Genomic DNA, 22,721 nt, shown 5'->3' with positions numbered 1-22,721 from the left:
ATTATTGCAGAAACTAGATAGATACGATGTTCATGTCTATTTTCCTTTTTGGAAAAAGTATCTTTCCCGCTGAATCCTTCGTATATGATATTTTTACATTACTGTTTACAAGCGGGATTTCAGGATGTAAAAATAATGCCATAGCAGGCACTGCGGCAAACCAATATTCCATTGTTGTACTGGATATGCTTGTACATACATAACTACGATATATGTAGGTCGTAAAATCTATCAATATTCTAGGAAATTGACAGGAATATGGGCCGCCAGGAACTTGAATCTCGGCTAAAGGCATACGAAGAAATTTGTAATGTACGTAGAAACGTACAAAGAGAATTGTTAAAGTATTTGTATAATAACACGCACGATATCATAAATCTACGATGAGGTTTTAAAGAATTTATAGAATTTAATAATTTGTATGTTGATATGAACGCGACGTACTGTGCCTCGTGTTACGCATTACGCGATGATTTACCAATTTTCGCCTGTTTCTACCTGCCCGACACAAATGTTACTTCAGCTCTGATTGTCAAGCACAAATACCAAGAGAAATGCACATATCCCATGTACATATGTATGCACGACAAACACCGATTGATCAGAGTCACCATGGTCCTCTGTGTGGCACAACTTTGTGGGTTCAATTTTAGGTTATTTCACCTGGTTAGATTATTGTTCGCCGAGTTTAGTTCTAATTGTCGGGTACAAATATGACTGGAAATTGTCGTGTTCCACGGTATATCGCGTAAGTGTGACAAACACTGCCGGAATCTACGTTAATTGATGTATATACATGTACATGTTATACTACTTGTTTGGCAGAGTTTTCAGTGTTACAGCCAATTACATTTTGTACAGACAAAACGATACTAACGGATTTCATCTATTATATACCAGGTTTATAAGCATGCATTTTGGAGATTCGTAATTGTTGTTTATAACTTCCTGAATTCAGCTGAATTGAATAAAAGGGAATAGCACGGGAGATTGTCATTATAGCGACAAGCATCGGGATCCTGAGAATTTCTAGTCTTTTTAATCAATCAAAATCGTATGATTTATTGTCGTAAAATTTAGGCTATAAAGATATTAGATTGTGCGTTGCAACAGAATTAATCGTGGTACACGCTGTGACATAATTAGATTCAATAGGGATATCCATAAGTCTTTAATTAATTTAAAAATATGCAATCTATAAATCACAGTTACTATTCGTTCTATTCTCAGGAACAATGTTGTTAATTTTCAGTCAAAGATTGCTTGCAATTCGAATCACAGTAGTGAAGATTAATAAAACAGTTTAGACATTTTGTAACTTTCAATTGCAGTAGCTAAAATTGATAGGAAATATACAAATTCCGTACTGTCCAATGGTCGTAGGTAAAATTGGATCCAAAAGTTCCTAAACCTCGTATCCTTCAATTACAGTACCCAAATATAACAAGAGAATTCACGAATTCCGTAAGCTCTATTAATTCTAATAATCGAAATGAATAAGAAAAATTTACAAATGTTCCACAAAACACGACTAAACTGACTGAACATTCGAGTTTTGTTGCTTGCACACAATTTACTCGATTTCCAAATTCGATTACGCTCACACCTTATCAAGATGCCATCGACCACAGGCACACTAAACCATTCTGCCATCCTTCATCAGCCCACAACAAACGCGAACTATCAAGTAAACTGAAACTAACGCAGAATTTCCGTACAAAAGAGACCTATCAAAGACAAAACTGGGACAGTATTACGTAAAACGGAAATAGACGATGAACGCGCCTTATCGACCCGCGATCGAGCGTCGACTGAAAGCGACGCTTTTTCAAATCGGGCCATTCACGTTAGCACAAATCGTGTTCAACGACTGTAAAGCATGTGAAAATCGTTGGCGATCGCTTGGTCTTTTACATAAATTATGTAACCGTGACCCAAGGTTGCCGCAGAAATAGCAACGAGCTTCTAACGCGATCAATCGAGTTTATCTACCAGTTCAACTTGACCTGCTACTGTCGCAAAATTACTCTAGGTCGTCCTCGAATTGAGGACGACTGGTTAGAGGGAAATTAAACGGTTCAACCACGACCGGAAGTCTGTGGGTGTCCCCGTGCCCGGTTCCAATTCGTCTCGCGATGGGATTTAAGGAATTTCCAGAGGAAATTTGCGAATTTTATGAAATTTTTGAGTATCTGAAGAATTTCGAATTTTGAATCCGTGTTTTGAGAGAATCTTAAAAGATATTAGAATTCGAGAATTTGAGGTATTATTTTTTCGGTTCTAGCAAAATTCTAAAAGGCACGTGGGATTCATTTAACAAATACTTCTTTCTACTTGGTACATAAGGACGAATAATGGAAGGAAGAACGAAACAATTTAACGAATTCTACATCCTACTATATATGTTCTAACAATAACAGCATTGAAATGTTCGTTAATTCGATGTCAACAATGTGAAATGCACGGAATCATTCCTGCAAATTCCATTATACTGCGAAATACAATCGCAGAAACACAATCCAATTAACATAACTAATTAACTTCAAAGTCAAATATTTTCTCATTTATCGTACCTATTTCAATTGTTCGACACTAAATCTCGCTATACATCCACGTAGCAACCACACAGAAGCACATAAGGCCAACGTTTCGGTAGAAAAGGTACCTAGACGTTTTTACACGACGTTATTTACACAAGGCCATTTATTTCACCATTTTTCTAACTTCTATGGAAGCTCGGTCAAATATTTGATCCGTAAATATTTATCGCGCAAATATCGCAGCTGCTAATATATATCGTGGCACGTTCCGTCAAAGATAACAATTTCTTGTTGAGACCTATAAATCGCAGACAAATGATATTTAAGTTAAAGTCTGGTCGTTGAGTCTAGCGAGTCTATCGAGACTTTCAAGAGTTTTAAGCTTCGAACTATATTCGAAACGACCCGAATTTGTCGCCACATGTACAGTACTTTGCGATTCGAAGCGACTCGAAATGTTCCAGACAGAGTTGCGCGGAATTACAATCGAATTATTGCATAAATTATAATTACAAAGTAATTGAATTACATCGCATTCGTAATGCGAATTACATGTAACTCGTAATTCAGACCTCTCGCTCAATTACATTACAATGGAATTGGTAATTGCAATTGGAGTACCATATCAAAGTGCAATCGAATAATGTAATTGAAAGACATAAACACGAGACGGAATCGAGTATGAATTACAAATGGCATATGCATAGACATGAAAAATTTAAATATTTATAAAATATTTATCTCTCTTCTTCAGAGTTCCCAGATGTAATTCAATTACATTGTGCTTTATTTGCATTGTAATTCAATTGCAGCCAGTAATTAGCAATTGGATCGATAGAAAAATTTGAATTACATAATTTGTATAGTAATTTAATTATAGCGTATAATTAAATTATATCGAAAATATATAAATCACAATGTAATTTAATTGGCACAGCTGTAGTTTCAGATCCCATCGCTATATACACAGCCAGCCATAAGTATGATGTCCTGCACTATGAATAACATGTGATGCTATCAAAATAATAGATATACAATGAGATAGCTAGAAATTACAATCAGAAAAATCTATTTAATTTATGCTAAATATCAATAGGTATCCTAATATTTACTACCGATACTTTACCTAAGTACCTGTATGTGAATCGACCTATAGCCCCATGGCTTTCTTGCTAGATCAACCTTGCCTCGAGGGCCCACGCGCGTCTGTAAATCGTGATTGCGCGGGATTAGAGCGACATTACGTTTATTAAATTATTCCGACTCGGTTGTAATCAAGGGAAGGCTACGTCTCCTGCCACGAAACATTGTTTCATCAAAGTAATGAAAGGTTTAATGAATATTTCAAAGCAGGCTGTCCCCTGTTTCAGTCTTCACGACTCCACCGCTATGGTTATATTTTTGCACGGATTACTTCCACTCGTTTATCTTCGAATCAAATCCTCCCGGCCAGGCGAATCTTCCGTTTCGCGAGTGCTTGCTTCAGTTTCGTCGAATGGAACAAATTTCGTCACTCGTTAGAAAATTGTTGTCCTAAGGCAAATGTCTAGATTCATTCTACGTTCAACGTTATTCTCAGATTCTACTGTGTCCAAATATCCTGCTGTTCTTCTCTTCCCTGCGGTTTACCGTCCAACGTTTGGGGCCAACGTTTCCAAAAACAGATAGCTTTCAAATGCCAGGGATTTTAGAGAATTCGAAATCTAGAAAATACCTCGATTTAATGGGAATCACGATACATTGCGAGATTGCTTGGATTAATAGGATCAATTGGAAGTCCGTGACATATTTGATAGTTTAAAGGGCCTTCCGAATGGACATGTTTCAAGTGCAGCGAATTCATACAAGGAGAAACGTATTTCCTGTTATAGGGCTTTCTACCGTATTCGCGTGCTGCAAATAGTAAAGAAACGAAGGAATGACTCGACGAAAGTTGACGACGGAATAATTTATCGACTAGGTGGATCGAACGTTCCCGAATTCTCTCGAGTCGCAATCCGGCGATGCTTTCCCTTGGGATGGGTCGACCTTTCGGCCAGATAAGATCGTTGCCAGTCGCGTTGCATTAAATCACGATGGGACCGGCGCAATTGCGGCCCGCTTTCCACTCTACTTGTTTTCTGGCTCGCCGTTGCACACGAGCGAACTCGATTCCCTTCGATCTGTCATCTTAACTGCCGCGAGGAACTCGCTGGCTATCCTAGACGCTGCTGCTCCGCCATGTTTCTTTCTCCCATAGCGAAAAATGTGCGGAGAAACACGCGACCTACCGCCTAGCAATTACGCTCGAACGAGCCATGCTTCGAGTAATCCGCTTTCAGCAAGTTCGACTTAATGGACGATGAAATTCCAGCCGTAACATGCTACTCTTGAAATACGTTGTGGTATTCTGGTTTCTGTTTTGCAAGATTGGAAAATGACAGAAAAATAAGGGATGTTAATAGTTGACGAATCAATAGCACGTATACTTTTTGTAATACCTAGAGTTCTCTTTTTGTTTGTCATATATTTTTGGATATATCGTGGTCTCGCGAATTCGGACAATTTAGTCATTTGTTCGAAAGAATTTAACGAGAAACATCCTTGAAATGGTTCGATGGATTAGTAAGATTTTGAGAGTATCCGAGGATTTTCTATTCTGTATGGAAATTATTTAAATTCTTTAGTCTTTAAAGTCTTTAAATTTATTCAGTTTCATTATAGTTTCAATTCATAAGGTTGTTGTTGTAAGCGCTGCTGTAAGATTTATGCGCCTTCTCGCATTAATGAATTCTTCTCGAGCAGCTGAAGTTTTCTTCGTTGCTTGAGGGATATTTTTAAAGGAATACGTAACGTTTGTATTTATTAACGATATCTGTTACTTTCTTATTTATTTGCTTTTGTCGTTTGGGCGCGTCTCTAGAGTTTGAAATTATAACTGTTACGTAATAGGCTATTCTTTAAATTGATGGTTTAATCTTTAATCTCACCCACGTTAAATATGTTATAATACGCTCAAAGGAAAACCAGGATCTTTGAGGGTTGCGGAAGAACATCTTACCTACAGCTACGACACAAACCACTTTCGACCTCCCATTTACTCCTGTGCTCTATATCTTGGATACATGAATTTTCGACGGTTTTATATTACACCCTCTATTCACTGTACTTATTCATCAAGAATTAAAGTGGGATTTTTATAACTCTTAGCCGCACCCTATAGAATTTTCAGACATTATTCGCAATATTCCTCGGCTTATATATACATAAATCACAAGCACGCTTTAAACTCTGTAAAAATTTCATTTAACTTGCCAGTAGAATTTAAACGTCAACAAAGCACCTGCGAATTTTAAAACAAACCTAACTTAATTTTCTATGACAATTTAAATTCCCACCCTCTAAATTAAATTTCTTCCCTTTATATATCCTTAATTATCTTAAATTTAAAAGATTTGACAATTTTCCAGCCGCTTCATTTTTACATACTGTTCCCTTTTCCTTTTTTCTGCGAATGCATTGTATACGCGTTCTCGAAGAGAAATTAATTCGAAAGTTTTACGATCGATCGCCGGAAGCGCAACGCTTCCATCGCGTTCACCCAATTTCCCGCGGCTTTACGTCACGAAATAAGGGAAACGGGCGACGTTTACCCAACGTACGATCGTTCAACAGTAATGGACCGGTCATTGAAACACAGGACCACTCGTTAACTTTCGACGTTTTATCGCGAATATACGGTCTACCCCGTTCGCCAACTTTCCTGCAGGGGCGTCACGTAACTCCAGCGACGTTTTCAAAGCCCTTCACAACCTCCATATACCATCCATCTCGAAACTTGATCCTCCATCCTCCAAGTCGTTATATGTTGCGATTTTTCCATGTAACCGATCGTTCAACATCTTTTCAATTTCATAGTTGGCTGTGTCGTAGATTATTTAGTTGCTCTCCTAGACATTCGTATTTGTTACAGAAGTTTCTAAATGATTTTGAGAGATTGTATTTATCGAGATATGTATAATTTTGTGTGCTAGACTAGATTGGCCGCGTAGTAGTGACACACGTATGTGAATATGAGTGTGTGGAAGTATGTGTGTCTCGAAAAACAGATGAATGTAACTGTTCCGTTGGCAGTGTGGTATGAAAGATAGTGAGACAAAGAGAGTGCTGAGACGCGTGCAAATGTTTATCGACGAAGATCCTGGAAATCGTTTATTAAATAAATCTAGAACTATATTAATATGAATTCTAAGTGTAACCATAGTGTTCCTTTACTTGTATTTCGGCAATTAACATCCATAATTCTCAACAGTATTAACCATTTATATCGTCTTTTGTATATTTATTATCTAAGATTTATTATCTTTCCGTTTATTTACAGTTATTTACACAGTGACGTCGAGTCTTTCAATCGATACGTGCAAAATAAATATTTAGGAAAAAGATGAGAGTTAGATTATCTGAATCTAATTAGCTGAATTTTGCTCTCAACGAGGATAAAACAATGTTTTATAAGTTGCTAATGAGAGGCAGCGTTACAGGTCGGAATTGTCAAGTTTGTACAACGTCGTTCGTCCTGTTTGTGCATTCCCTTGTGCAAAGGTGCATGACGACGCTCCACTATTCGCAAACACGCGGCTACACAGCGTTTATTCCTGTACCTTTGCTGTCATCGATCATAGCACGGCAGCCATTGTTACTCTGGACCTCTTCTTCCCGAGTTAGAACACGACTTTTGCGCGTGCAATGAAAACACACATAAAACGAATGTTTCCGAGAGTAAAAGCCAACTTGAGATGAGTTGTTGGAGCATGAATTTTCGGGTATAGTTAGGGGATTGTTGCGAGGCCGTTGAATGATCGAGAAAGTTGCCTTTCGTGCGATGTATCGAAGTTTTATCGCTTGGTAAATTTATCTGCCGGAGTTGTAGGTTTCTGATATCCTCTGTACATTTAATTCCATCTTTTATCGCAGGAATTTCTTTCCTCTTTAATACGTTTCACCGTTTCCCCTTACTTGCTGAATTGTTTTTATTTATCGAATATCTTTTTATGGCGCCAACTTCTTTTTCGTGTTTGCACCGTATTTTCTAATTGAACTACGCTCTTTCACCGTTCTTAACGATTACTTCTTTTCTACACCTATGTTTCGCAATTCTCTTACGCTTTTATCGTTGAAATTGCGTCAGAATCCCATGTCGATATCTTGCTTGAAAAATAGTAATATAATAAAAAATAAAACTCTACTATTCACACGCTGTGTATCGATACTCTTCCCTAAGGGTATGATTACAGCGAACCTTTTATAACTTACATATCCACTTTCAGATTGTGTTCCCGATTTGCCAAGACTATCACGATGTAACGCTTCCATATAATCTTCGGAAAATTTAGAGAACTTTCACGCAACGCACATAATATATCCGTAAATATTCTCTCCGCAGTAAACGTACGTATACTTTCCCGAGGCAATCTAAATTCCCTTTTAATTCACTTCTAAACACAGGATCACCGACGTACAACTTTCCCAAGCACTGCAATTACTAACCAAAACGACCAAATCCCGATACGTGGATTACAGCAACTTCTCCGTACACTTTTCCTCTGCGATACACCGCACGAACCCTTATCCTAGCAAACCAGCGGCCGCATAAATCCGTTGTGCTCGATTCCTCTCGTTACATTAGCGCTACTCGCGGAAGACGAGAGAGGGAGAAAGAGGAACTGGGCTCGTAAATAAATAAGGGAGGAAGCAGAGAGTCCCTTTTTCCGGGTATTAAGAATGCACTTTAGCCGATGAATCTTCCGGACTCTCGTGCAAAGTTAACACACACACACGTACACATACGTACGTGAAATACAAACATACGCATATACAAGGACGTGCAATAGGGTGAAGACACCCCGTGCACGCAACCGCTGTTTGGACGTTGGCAAACAATCTAGTAGTCTGTGATGCTGTAAACGTTCTGAGAAAACATTGATGCAGTGGTGGAAGGTTCGCGAGGAATCCCTCTCCTAGCGAGAACAACGCCGCAAACATGTAAATCACGCGGCGATGCTTTTGGATCGGGTGAGAGGGTGGTTTTGTTAGTTTTTGCTCTTCTTTGTGGGTTGAAGGAATTTTCGAAGGGTGTTTATGGCGGAGAAGAGGAGGAGAATCGCGGTATAGTGGCTTGCATTCTTTTGTGGTGGACGATTTGGTGGGAAATATGTTGGGAATTTGATTTTTTGACTTTTCTTGCTCTTTGTTGGGTTAAAGGAACTTTGAAGGGTATATAAGGCGGAGAAGAGGAACTGAATCGTGGTATAATGGCGTGCAGCATTCTTTTGTGCTGGACGATTCGAGGGAAATACGCTTGGAAATTTGATATCTCGTACTTTGTTTCTCTCTTTCGTGGAAGATATTTTGAAAGAAAAATTAGGCGACTTTGTAACGAAAACTGGATGGATTTCTTTCTTTGGGCGATCAATTTATCGAACGAGAAGGTTACGAGGTTCGGGGTTGTTTCTTCTCTTCTGTGTGAATTTACTGTTGCAAAAAATAAAGCACCGAGTATCTAAATTTTCAAAGAATTTGTAATTTCCAGATACAATCATTTGTCACATCTAGCCGCTTTAATTTTCGTTTGCCGAAGTCGTTTGTTCGCCGTGAAACTCTAATTTGGACGAACGCGGCGATAGATCCTTCCGAATAATAATCCCTGTTTGTCGGCCCAACATACGATGCTGTAACGCGCGTTATCGCGTAGCTAGTATCAAGCATTCAGCAGCGTAGATTCGCAACTAGTAGTCCGATTCAATTCAAAGTTTCACCGAGTTGCGGCTTTCGATTAAGAACTCGGAGGAGGAAAGGTGAGAGTGCTGCTCAGTTTACATTGCCATGGTTTTCCATCTACGTTATAAAGATTAAGAAATATTTACAACATATCTCATATTTGCGCAAATAAATAATCAATCGCTCGAAGATATGACAATTATTTTATAATCTTCTTAAGCGAAAAATCCTTTGGAATATTTAAATCAATTTTTTTTTCAATCTCGACTACGCGTACGATGATCTGTTATAATCCCAACATTTAACACAAAGCAGTGCATTTGTCGAACTATCATACGCTAAACCTCCCTTTTCGACCGCCAAACCCACAATTTTAACAATTTTACATTGATCTATATATCACTTACTTACCAGAATTTCTTATCAAAGAATAAATTTCCCTACGTATAAAGTAAACCTTCCCTTTCAACCTCCAAAAACCTCATAAGTTCGTCATACGTTAATCTGTTAATCTACGACGCTTAAATCTACTAAACTTAACACTAGAACTACCGGCATATACAACGTAGCTATCCCTACCAAAGCCAGCCAAAATGACTGGTCTTTAAAAAATACGTAATAGTAGAATATTTGTATATTTATTGATCTATTATTATCTTACAAAAGAAACTCCATGTTCTGAGATCATAAAAACTATATAATAACAACTTTAAACAATAACAATAAGTACAATAATGAAGAATATTCAGTAGTAAAACCTTTGGTAACAAGAATATTAAAATAAATTTCCATTGGTAAATATAAGAAGTATAATATTATAATATAATAATAAGCGTAATAGAATAAATAAAATACAAATATAACTTAACAAACGTACGATTTCTATCTCAGATACCCCGTTTCTTACCCTAAATACCTCGATTCCTACCAATTCATCCAGTAAATTTCTCCCCTAAAATACCCACACATATTGTATATAATATAAATATATATAAAATAAAATAATGTAGAATATTTAATATACCGTATATAAATATTCACAGTCGAACAAGCCGATGAACCAAAATCCACGGAAACACCCCCATTTCGATGGTATTCGACACATAAGTACACCGTCACAGATTGTTCCACGGGAGGCAACAACGCGATTACAATAAATCGAATGGCGCTCGAACACGCGATTCCAACGAATTCAATTCCCCATCGACTTCGGCTACACATATACGGGCATAACTTCGCGCGCATCCAGTACCACCATTACGGTGCCGCTAATCCCATTATCTCGCCTTCACCGCGAATATTCCGAACGCATCCTTGACGCGCATCGTTAGCATGCAAATGTTGCTCGCTTTCCAGCACGTCTTTTCGTCGTTTCACACTGTGTCACCGTGGATGAGTATGACTCGCGGTAGTAATCGAAACGCTGACCTAAATTGGCTCATCAAGGTAAATACTTATCGTAGAAGATGATACGATAAATACGTACACGTGGGACAGGCTGCTTCACGAGGGATCGCAAGTGTCTTCTTACGTGAAACTGACGTAACGTTTAATGAAATAAAATACGATACACGAACCGCTTATTTGCCAGATCGGGTAACTGCACGGAACAGAAAATAGACAAGATCGATGATAGCTTATATAGGACAAGAATCGATCAAGTACTTTGGTATCAAAATTTCAGAAATTTAAAAATGTGGAGCTAACCAGTTTGGGTCGAAGATGGCTCGTACAATGATAAAAAAGCAAACAGTACGAATAGTTTCTCTGCGATGAATAGTATGCGATGCGTCAATTACTGGTAGTAGGAGAACATTGCCGATTCTTCGTTAAACGACAAACATTTGAACAACTCTTCAAACCTAATATTTCCCGAGATATTCCGTGAAATGTGTTTCCAATTTTGGAAGCTGTTTTCTCCCGTTCGAATGCGAGCACGTTGAAAAAGGTACACGCGTGAGCTATTTTTCCAGGAACTAACATCGCTCGTAAGTTTCATTGAAATCAACGATTTACACATGGGGTATGTTCCCTCGGAAGATGCGGGCACGAACTCCGAGTTTTCCTTTGTCCTAGAAACGAGAAGTTCTCGATCGTATTTAAACGAAATTGAAACGAACGACCGAGACGTCTATGAAAGATTGAAAATGGTAAAAGCAAGAGGAAAATCGCGTTTGCGTGGTAGTAATCTGGCTCGAAACTGGTTATTGCTGACGTTTGAACAAATACAACGCGTGGCAGGGTCGAGCCGCTGACCTACAAGTTACGTGTCCACTGGGTGAATTACGAATCTGTCAGGGATCGCCACGTCACGAGACAGACGCGTGTAATTTACGCGAGCCGCGCGTGCTAACTTTCCAGGGCCGCTTAGAAAGTGGTTACAAGGTTGATGGAATTGTCTAATTGCGTGGTGGAAGTTGGCTGGTTAAACTGCAGCAAGGAAAAACGAGCGAGTTGCTACTGGGTGGCTTGAGTGATTCACGTTGCACTCTGGAACATGTTGCAAGCCATCGGAGGGAATTTGAAAGTTCGCCAGGCGACGCTACAGGTCACGCTATAAATCAACCCTTTAGGAGTATACTAAGCCATCAGTCTCTGTGATAGAAGTTCATGAATTGGTGGTTCACTCGTTGCATAAGATTTTCGGGGTAATGATTACGAAGGACGCTTCAAACGAGATTTTCAGCGATTCCGACGTTTGGTGAGACCAATATAATAATTTGAATAACAATTGTGAATAATAATTGTAAGATCTTTACTACAATTAGTTTATTTACAATAAATGGATTAAACAGATGTTGGTTAAACAGGAAACGATGGTTGTTTAACGTGAACTAATCACAATAACGTATTATAATTAACACAGCTAGATAGTTAATTTGCAACTCTCGTCATCACGGATCCAACGCTCTCTCTCTCTCTCTCTCTCTCTCTCACGCGGACCACACTCTCTCGACAACGCAATTCGCACCCTCTGGCTTCTCAACTCACAATGGTTTTTAATTCGTTTTTGTCCCTTAGCAACCCCTTGTCTTTTGTCTTAGCCTCGCGTCTTTTGTCTTAGCCCCACCACGCACATGTTCCGCAACCGCTTGTTTATAATTCGTCCGATACCTCCTAGGCCCCTCGTCCGCTACATAATTTACGTAAAATTTGCGATAATTATGATACTTCGCTTCGAGTTTAGGAAATAAACGTTAGCGAAGTATATTTTGGATATATAAAAAATATCTACTTATCGCAGATGTAAACTATAATAATTGAAATATAGAAGAATAGAAATAGAATGTATCGTATCGAGTTTTAGAGGAAGTTAGTCAGTGTTTCTTTTACGTAGGATATTTAGAAACAAATTCTGCGATTTCTTAGGGTGGATGATTAACAGCACAGGATATACGAGATATTTCAGGAATCACTTTAGAGATTTTAGTGGTGCAACATGTTTCAAAAACTAGCTTACAGCAGAAGAAGTACCCTGCTCGAGATTTAATGCAGTGTAGCTAAAGTGTGCGAGAAAGATATATGCTTCGAAAGTTTGGAAATTTAAACCGCCTCAACTTTTTCTTATTAATATCGGGCCACGTGCCCAGAGACGTCGTTTCAAAATTCATCTTACGTAACCACATCTACGAACAATGACTAATTAATCCACTGAATTAAAGTAAGCTTTTGTTCAATTTTATCGACTGAAAATTTTCTATAATGCCAGAACCACATATACAACTAGTAAAATGATTCCACATCCTGCAGTAGCAGTGTTTGTTCAGACACATTTACGAAAGATAGTTACTCCCTGTAGATTCAACGTTTTCAAAAATTTCCCTTTCAACGTTCTATTACAATCCTATTTTAAAATATTTTTATCTTTCTTCATTACTTTTAATTCTATGCTTATCTTATATAATTCTATAATAATTTATTTCATTTCTACTAATTTAATTTATTTTATTTCTTTATACTAAATAATTGCAATAATTTGAACTAAATAATTTATTTTATTTGTACTAATTTTTAGAAATTAGCATTAATTCTATCCGTTCTGTTCAAGTCTTCTAATCTCTACTAATTAAATTCCAATGGCAACCGTCCTTTTAATCATATTGCAATCACGTACTTTTCAGAATGCCAAGAATAAAATATTCCTATGCAGGGAAATATTTCATTTTCTCACATCGTACTCGTTCCATATTAACGCGGCTCAAGCGCAAAATGGACAATCAAGGGTGGACAGACAGTGGTGAAGGACATTTTGGTCGAAGGCATTTAATGGGGGCCACGTTCGCGGGCTAACCGCGACAGTTAGCGAAAATAATCACCGCGGGTGGCTGGAACGTCGCTAGACCGGTGTCACCTATGGGATTCGGAGCCGTTTTTAACGCAAGGTGCCATAGTAAAACCACGAATATCGGCACCGTTGGTGAAACGCTCGAATAAAAGCGTCGCGACGCGAACTTTTGCAGCCATCGTGCGAAAGAAAATAGAATTTTGCCGGTGTTAAGGATACCAGTGACCAGATTTTTGACCTATCTTTCGCAAAACTAACGCGTGTTACTAAAATTATTAATATTATTAATATTAAAATAATTTCTTTTGAAGAATATGTCGTGCATTTAATTTCATCGTAGAGTACAATAATTATGACCAGTAATTCGATATCGCGTTGAACCGATCATCACACTGATCGTTTTGAAATATTAAATTTTATTCCTGGACGTTCGGTTCATGAAATCAGGAAACGAGTATGTTTCGCTGATGTTATTAAAATTTAATAAACTGCAATGAATATTAATGTACACGATACGTATTCTATTTAAAGACTCGTTAAGTAGTCAATCGATAGGTCAATTAGCTCGATCATCTCGTAAACAGTTCGATGAAAAAATTCTCAGGGGGGAGGTAACAGGAAATACGTAAATTAGTAGGCTACTTGAGGATAATCTATTTTTCATACGATAAGTATTAAAAAATCGATGAGACGCGCGAATGCATTGTAGAATAGTATTGTTGCTTTGATATCGATAAATCGAAACTCCGCTAGAATGCGATATTATGGCAATACTTGTCGACGTTAATGGTGATAAAGTGTCGGACCTTTGGGTTCGCTGCAGTGAAGTGATACACATTGGTGGAAGATAACGCGCGTGAAAGATAAAATATCGTAATTGGCAATCGTAATGACCACCTTCAGGACTTTGAATTTTGGCACGAACGATATGAGATTCGAGGATTTTAAGACATTCATTTGCACGATTGCAATTTATTCCAATTAGCAAATTTTTGGACATTCAAATTTCCAAAGATTCAGATATTCAAAGAAACCTTTGTTTCTCCTCGAATTCTTCATCTACTCAACTTACCAACATCCTTGTAAATCTCCAAATCTGCAAGTTTTTGCCACAGTTCAAACATCCTCAAGCTACTATTAATCTCTCAAATTTCCAATCTCAAATATTTAACCTCTCAGGTCTTCAAACTTCCACTAACCGTCCAACCATCTGATCTCCAAACTCCTTAATCGCGTTATCAACACCTCAAACATTACCCCATTTCTAATTGAAAATATAAAAATTAGAAATATATGTATAGTTATATTTTAAATATAAAAGTTCAGGTACCTTCGAATCTATAAAATGTTCGTAATTCATCGAACTCTGCTAAACGAAGAAAAGAAAACGAATAGACGACAGAATACTGGCAAACAAAAGAAACTGAAAAAAGCATGGATATCGAAACGCATAATGCGAGCACACACGGACGCTATTATGCGAACGAGCTTCCCATTTCGATAATTATTCGTTGCCTGATTTTTCAAGCCATTGCATCGAAGATTTTACATTCATCCTAAAATTTGAACAACGCCGGAGCAATGCCCCTTTAGATCGTTTAATCTAAATCAAAACCTCCAGAATATTTACGCCCTTAAAACTAACTAACAGCAACAACTGTATTAAGACGAACTATACGTCGATCGAGCCATCCCTTCTTTACGCCTGTTTCCAATAAAATTCCACAAAATAAACATACAACTCGCTTAAAGAAATAAACAAAGAAAAGTTGCAAAAAGTCTCTAAACAACAATACTAATCTTCCGCTCCAATATCAACCGACTATTATTATTCTTTCATCCCGAAATACATACCTTTGATATTCAAATTTCGCAATTTCAATGGGAAACATCGTTTCCTGGATATTCGCGAAAAGAAAAGAAACGAATCTTCCGGACGAAACCGGAAGACATCTGGGGTAGGAAGCGGAAATTTCTTATTGCACATTCCTCGGTGAATCGGAGCGGAAGCTCTAATTGACATTTTTAATGAATCTCCCTTCGCGAGGGTGCAAGAGGAGGGCAGGGAATTGTCGTCGTTCCACGTGCTCGATAAAAGTATGCAGTAACCGAAAAGTTTATCGATAAGTCGGAAAGTTCTTCTAGCCTCGGATAATTCGACAAAGTTGGCGGGTAAAAGGTAACGATTATAGCCGGCCAAGGAGCGTAATTAGAGAGTCGTTTAAGGGGCAATTTGCACTGGGATCGTTGGACGAGGACGAATTTCGAAAAATCTCTCGCTTTGGTAATTAAACCGCTGTTTCGTGGCCTTTCTATCCACCGCACATTTCGCCGGAATCTTTTTCTCTTCTCTTTTTTTTTTTTTTTTTTGTCGTAAGTAACGCGCGTGCAAATGGAGATTCTTCGCGTCTCGTGAGAATTGTTTGTATCTTAATCTGTCTTTACTTTCAACGGAGGAAAATTTCCCTGACAGTTCTTTTAATCCTTCGAGACAATTTTGTCGAGTGAAATCGAAACGAGAATCGATCAAACAGACTATTTGAATATTTTTCCCAAATTTAAGAATCCTCTAGCGACAGAGAAATACGATTCGGTTGAAAATTATCCACAGTCAATCGATCCTACGTTAGCCTGTGAAATTTATTTTTCTACCGTGGAATTAGCGATATCAATATGAAATTTCAATGTATTTCTAGAACGATAGAATAGAATCTGTGTTACATTAAAGTAAATTTGCAATTTCCAACGAGTCACATGAGTATTCGTCGTCTCTGACGTACCACGTAAAATTCAAATTAAGCGTATACGTAATATACAATACTGGAACCCTTTATCTCTTCTAAAAGGAAACGACAGCGTGGCATTATGATATCCCCCTTAACAACGCCAAGACGATCTTATGGGAACGACGTTAGAGAAGATGTTGAACACGGGCCTTTAAAGCTTCCCAGCAACGATTGCACACTTACACGCGTTATAGATTTTTTTCAGCAGGCCGCAACACAGGAGTCCGCGGTAAAAGGCTGCTCGGTGCGACCGGTGAAAGCGCTTAAACTCGATTCTCTTCCGTCAGCAGGACGCCGGAGACGCCGGCGTCGCTCGTAAACGGGCCTTGACGCGGCCGTTTTCTCCGTGAACCTTTCGACCGCTCTTAATGGCACTCGTAATTCCGATAGTCGCTCCGCTGGCTTCTCTGTCTCGTCGATAAACGCGCGGCAGACCATCGTGGTGAACCGCGAGCGAACAACGAATAGACATAACCCGTGGCATGTGTTAGTTATTCAATTTTGTTTAGCTTCGTGTTCGTTTCTTACGTGACTCGCGAAAATATAATGCAAGTGGTATAAACTTTTATCGCGATAATCGTATGCGTTATATCAAACACTTTGAAGTTTCATTCGCTTCGTAACGAGATATAACTGCCTGATTATATTGGCAAAATCGATCGATGACAGCTTTGAAACAAAATACGCGATTGAACCTAACGTAAGCTTCGACGAGATATCATGGGACTTTGACATAGTGACGTTGTGAGATTCGGTAGGTTTGTATTTCTAATGATGCAATGTATACGAGTGTGGAGTTGCACGCTATTACACGCTCGTATGGATTACATCGTTAGAAATATAAGCTCGTCAAATCGCACAATTGCGAAATTATATGTTAGGTAGCGATAGAGTTATTTGAATTGAGAATTTCATTCGCACATTTTAGACGATCCAAAAGGACGATTTCAATTTTTCCATAAAATCTCTTAATCCTCTGTTCCTCCTTTGGCATTCCTTAGCATTCGTTAATTTAATTTAACAGTTAATTCAATTTAATTTGGCATTCTCAATATTAAGCAAAAAAATACCAATTCTTCTGTTTTTTTCTCTAAATTATTTGTAGATTTTCGATTGGAATAACGTGGAATAAAATTTAACAAGCTAAAAAGGAACAAGAATTTATACATAAAAATATGGATGCTGAATTTTTATACATAGAAGTCACTTTCCGCTATTTTTAAGCAATAAGGCTTTATTTACAAAAAGTCTTAGAAAATACATGTTTTGTGGCTTGTATCTTAATTTTCAACAAACGTTATTTTGATTATCGCGTAACCAACATCTCTTGAAACTACCCTTTGTCCATTTATCCTAACATTTATCCACTACAAAAATTTTAAACAACGCCAATAACGATAAAAGCTTCCGCTTTCGAAAAAAAGCTTGAAAAAACAGGGAATTGTTGTTCCATCGATCGAAGTATAATTTTGTAACAAACGTTAGTCGACTACAGCGTAGCAAATACCTGTCAGGAACCTTAACCAATCTATTCCATGTATCACACCCCTTCTAAAAGAATCAACAACAATAAAAGCCCCGCCCATCAACATCCCCATCAAACTACCCTGTAACGACCGAAATATTTCTCGGCACGCAGGCCATCATCCCTCTTTTAATCTTTATTCATGCCACTTGTTAGTTAACTTGCTGCCGCCATCGTTTTGTGTTTTCATCGAATTGGACACGAAACTCGACAACGTGTACAACCGCCGATCGTGAATATTCAAAAACCATGCGTTTCGTCGAAACGAATTAATCGAAATGAGTGTCGAGGGCAGAGGAGAAAACAAAAACAGGAAAAAAGCAAAAAAAAAAAAGGAAGAAAAAAAGAAATAGGAAAAGGGGGGAAAAACGTGCGGTCATCGCGGTGTCGCCGTTTCGTAACGCGGTTTCGAGCACAAAACGTGAAGCGAACGTGAGAGACGCGGATTAATTTATCGGCCGCGGCTTAATATCGCGAGCGCTATCACGCGTCATAAACACTTATCAAATTCGATATTTGTCGAAGCCAGTCGGCCAAAATCACCGGTACTTCAACCGTTTTCCAACGTCCTGTTCGATGTTTCAATATTTCTCTCTCTATATACCGCTCTTGTAAATCCCATAAATCAACAATGTTGCGACTATGATAATCGCATTCGTCGCGTTTCGACAGCAACTTTTCGAGATTCGCGTCAACCGTGACGGATGGAATTGCTCGTTCTCGTTTCGGTTGCGAGTTTGCTCGGTTTTCGCGTTTTATTTAGTCGATAGGGAAGAATGAATGGGAATTTCCTTCTTTTATAGACTACTGCTAGAGATCTACTACAATAGATCACGTTCACCGGGATGCAGACCTTCTTTTCTTAATTACATTTTTCAGTAAAATAGAGAAATTTTCTTCATATCGAAACGTGACGTTTTTTTTTCTTTTACTGTTTAGTCAGACCTATGGGGTTTCCAACCTGTTTTTAATCACGATTTTCTTCCATAATAAACGAATGATCTACGACGTTCGGTCTCTACATAAAAAGACAATAACGAGGCAAGGAAAACACGCCAAAAACAAATATTCCCAAATATAATGTTCTAATTTAATATTCGTGTATAATGTCAGCGATAAAAATGTTAAGTAAATGTAACAGCGGCGATTCTTAGAGAACATTTCGCTCGACTTTCTTAACTTTGTAAGTCGGCAGCTCGGTTCTTGAAGTTTCACGACTTTCAAAAAATCTGAAAATCTACTGAAATACTTGTCAACGTCCCTATCGCGTTATCGAATTTTTAAGCCAGATTCTCCTACATGCTATCTTTAATTAAATTATTCGCAAGAAAAGTAGATGTCCTGGGAGTTTTATAAGAACGGAAATTTCAAGTGAATGTGTGTGCACGGCTGACAGAGTTTCGATCGTTAGAAGTGGAACGTGTGCTTGAGATAAGGGTGCGGAGGAAGAGTGGCTGGCTATCCAAGGTCTTTTTATCGTACACTGTCGTGGTGATAAAAATATATCTTTCGTTCCATTTGTAAAAATGTTGATATTCCTCGGTAGAAAATGTTCTTTTCTATGTAAATAGCCCTTTTCTTAGTTATGTTCTCCTGTCGTTAAATTTAAGTCACACTGCTCCTAATGTGAAAAACTGTTTCGAACAAACGTTTTACTGCGTTCAAAGGAACATATTGGGTTGGCAACTAAGTGATTGCAGATTTTGTCATTAGGTGGTATTGACAAAATCCGCAAACACTTAGTTGCCAACCCAATAGTTAACGGTAAAGCAACAGATTTTGTATTATTCTGCTGTTTTATGTGACGCAAAGGTATTTTGAAGTTTCTAAGTGGAATGCGTAATGTTCACACGCAATATTTTTACTCTACGTTTTTTAATTATTAATTCGTATTCCTACGTATGCTGTGTCTTGTCAATGAATTTTCAATCTATGAAACATACGCATAAGAGTTTCTGAATTTTCGTGTCTTCATTTTGCATTCAGACTGTATAAGCAGTAGAAACTTTCTTCCAAACAGAACACGATTTCGGACTAATTCAACGCGATCGAGTTGGACAAATCATTATTTTTATCAAAATAAGTAACCCTCGCACTTTTGAGTGCACGTCTGCTTGTGTTTTCCAACGTGGAATAAACGTATCGAGCGAGTCTCGGTTAACCCATAAACGAGTAAATAGCGTCTTAATGGGTAGCCGTAAATCGACAGAATCGACCTCGTCTAGCGGCGCCTCTCATCGAATTTACGACGCCTGACAAATTCGTCCTGGGTGGGGCTAGAAAAAGAAAGAGGTTCGAGCTCCGCGAACAATGTGCTCGATCCACTTCTTCTCCTTCTCGTCCCTGCCCTCTCCTAAGTTTTACGAATAGAGGAAGAAAAAGAAACGGGCAGTTTGTCACAAATCGTGCTTCCTGGCTGAGAATTTTTATCGCCATGCTGCTGCCGGAAAACAGGTCAGATTTTTCGATAAACAATTTCCAGCCTGTTTCCTTGGTGTTCTTTTATATTTTTTTTTTTTTTCTTTCTGATCAACCACGGAAACGATCGCAATTGAAGGCAATCGTTGACGCACGATGTTCTATATGTGCGATCTTTATAGAAAAGCATTTCTCACAACATTTTTTTACATCTGCGGAATAGTTGCGGATAAAGATAATTAAAGTAACTTTTTACAAGCAGAATTTTGTAAAGAGTTCGTTCTTTTGTTAAGGCTATTTTTTAAAGCCTTGGAGACAATTATCGGTGGAAATAACTGAATCAGTAGTCACGATCAAAACGATGAGTAACGTTAAAAGACTGTTTCTTCGTCCCTGAAAATAGCCTTTGTTCCGCAGAACTACGCTGAAACGATCGAAACGAGCAAACAACCAAAAAACAACGAGACTAACGGTACATCCAAAGGAACGGGAAAATCACCCTTTCCCTGACTCCAGAAGAAGAAAAACAACTTGGTCGAAGTTACGAGCGAAACAAGACGGAACAGGGAGCAACACGATAACAAGAAGAATCGCGCAGTGGAAATAAGAACATCGTGTTTCAACTATTGGACCACGCTAATAACGTATGGACAGGATGTGCGATCCATAAAAAACAAGGACACCTTTTTGATCCGCAGGATCGATGATAAGCAAAACGACGATTATTCGATCTCACCTAAGCGTCGACATCTTACAATTCAATCTTCAACTTCGCACAGAATAATCAAGATCGTTGTTCATTATGGGACACCATTGGTATAATTTTGCTTGATTTTCAGATTTCTACTATGCTACTTGACGGCTAGAAGAGAGTACATATTTTAATATATTTTTAAATCCAAAGATACGAGTGTTTCAGAAATAGTTGAAGGACCTACGAAGTTTCATAGCAAATCGGTTGAACGCTGTTATAACGAACGATATCTTTAAAATATTCCAAGAAAATGGCAAAGATATACACGCGTTTAGTATCGAAGTCGAGTCAAGAAAACGAAATTAACGATGTGGATTTGATCGATGGCATACATCGAACGAAAAAATTGTTCCTCTGTAAAATATGAAAAATCCGACTTGTTATATTTTCCTCGCAGGAACCTTTGACCGTAAGAAAAACTTCAGCGGTGCAGGTTTCCTGTTTCGTGAAGCTCGCGCGAACTTACTTGGTGTAGAAAATTAACGAGTGGGGCGTCAGCCAGTCAGAAAAGGGACGTCGAACGGAAAGGAGAGTAAATTAATAAGTTTTGGCTGACGTCCAAAACGGTAGACAGAAGGGAGGATAACGGATAAAACGGGTGTCACGCGTCGCCAGATGGAAAAGCTTTTCTTACGACGGCTGGGGAAAACTTAAGCGACGAGTCGCTTTGTCGCCTCGGCTTGAAAACGACCTGGCAATTCGGAACGTGCCGGCGATGGAGAAGAAGGAACGATAAGCGTTCCACGATGGAATTTCCCGAGCAACGATACGACACGAATTTTCTTCTGCAGTTGATAGCGATGGAAACGTTCTTGGGTACAATGCGTGAAAAATAAGGAAGATTTGAATTTTATTTTGCCTTCTCTCGCTTGGGAATTTTGGGATTACACAGAGTTGATAAATTTGGCTCCAGTCTATTTTTTTCTGAGCGGGGGATGCTTTGTTTATGGTGATTTGACGTTGTTCTGTATCAAGAAACTCGATATTCCTGTTGTTACGAATTTTTGTTCGTTTAAAGCGACACGACCATAAGAACCAGATATAACGAGAAGAGAAAAGATGAAATTGCATTATACAAGTATCTTCAACATCATAAAACCGTTCGTGTTGTACGTATATAACAAAAAGTTATTGCATATATCATAGGAAATATAACTGTCGAATCAAGATAAAGTACGTGCGAGCATCGACTGCGGTTAAAGATAGAATTCTATACAGAAGGCTGTGTTAAGAAAATATTAATTATGGTCGATATTGTATATCATTAGTGAACAGAATGATCTCATGATTTCGTTAGAATTATTATTGTATACGATACTTACTCTATATTCGACAACGAGCGTCTCCAATCCTACGTTTCAAATGACTCGATTTTTCATTTAAAACAGCTTCTTACCTGTAATCAAACAGAAAAAAAGAATCAATTTTTGGCATTGTCAATTTTTGTAAGATTTGCATCATAAGCGTAAAAGAGACATCTTCTTTCCAATAATAATTCCCCTCATCTTTGATAAGCTAACCGATTTTCTTTAATTAAAAGACCCATCAAAGTAAGGCTTAATAAATGTAACAAATTTCGGTAAATAAAATTATGTTTTCCTATATTTCCGTATTATCCTTTTCTGTCATTAGAGAAACGACAGAACCTTCTTCGTTG

At 38.2% G+C, this 22,721-nt stretch overlaps 1 protein-coding gene across 6 annotated transcripts in view; it reads right to left on the bottom strand.

Annotated features, from left to right (window-relative positions):
- The window catches only part of LOC126916922 (protein rhomboid-like), a 173,126-nt gene that overhangs the window by 28,667 nt on the left and 121,738 nt on the right, over window positions 1–22,721 (bottom strand). For 2 of the 6 annotated variants that reach the window (XM_050723236.1, XM_050723237.1), the window contains one exon: window positions 22,387–22,460. The exons of 3 other annotated variants lie outside the window; for them this stretch is intronic. The gene's annotated coding sequence lies outside the window, so the exon portion shown is untranslated. Of the gene's footprint in view, window positions 1–1,606; window positions 2,143–22,386; window positions 22,461–22,721 lie in introns of those variants that run through there. One more of the 6 variants, XM_050723238.1, reaches the window with a different exon arrangement.

Source organism: Bombus affinis, chromosome 5, assembly GCF_024516045.1.
Source record: "Bombus affinis isolate iyBomAffi1 chromosome 5, iyBomAffi1.2, whole genome shotgun sequence".
NCBI lineage: Eukaryota > Metazoa > Arthropoda > Insecta > Hymenoptera > Apidae > Bombus > Bombus affinis.
Note: the sequence above shows the minus strand (reverse complement) of the source record. Positions and strands in the feature narration are given on the sequence as shown.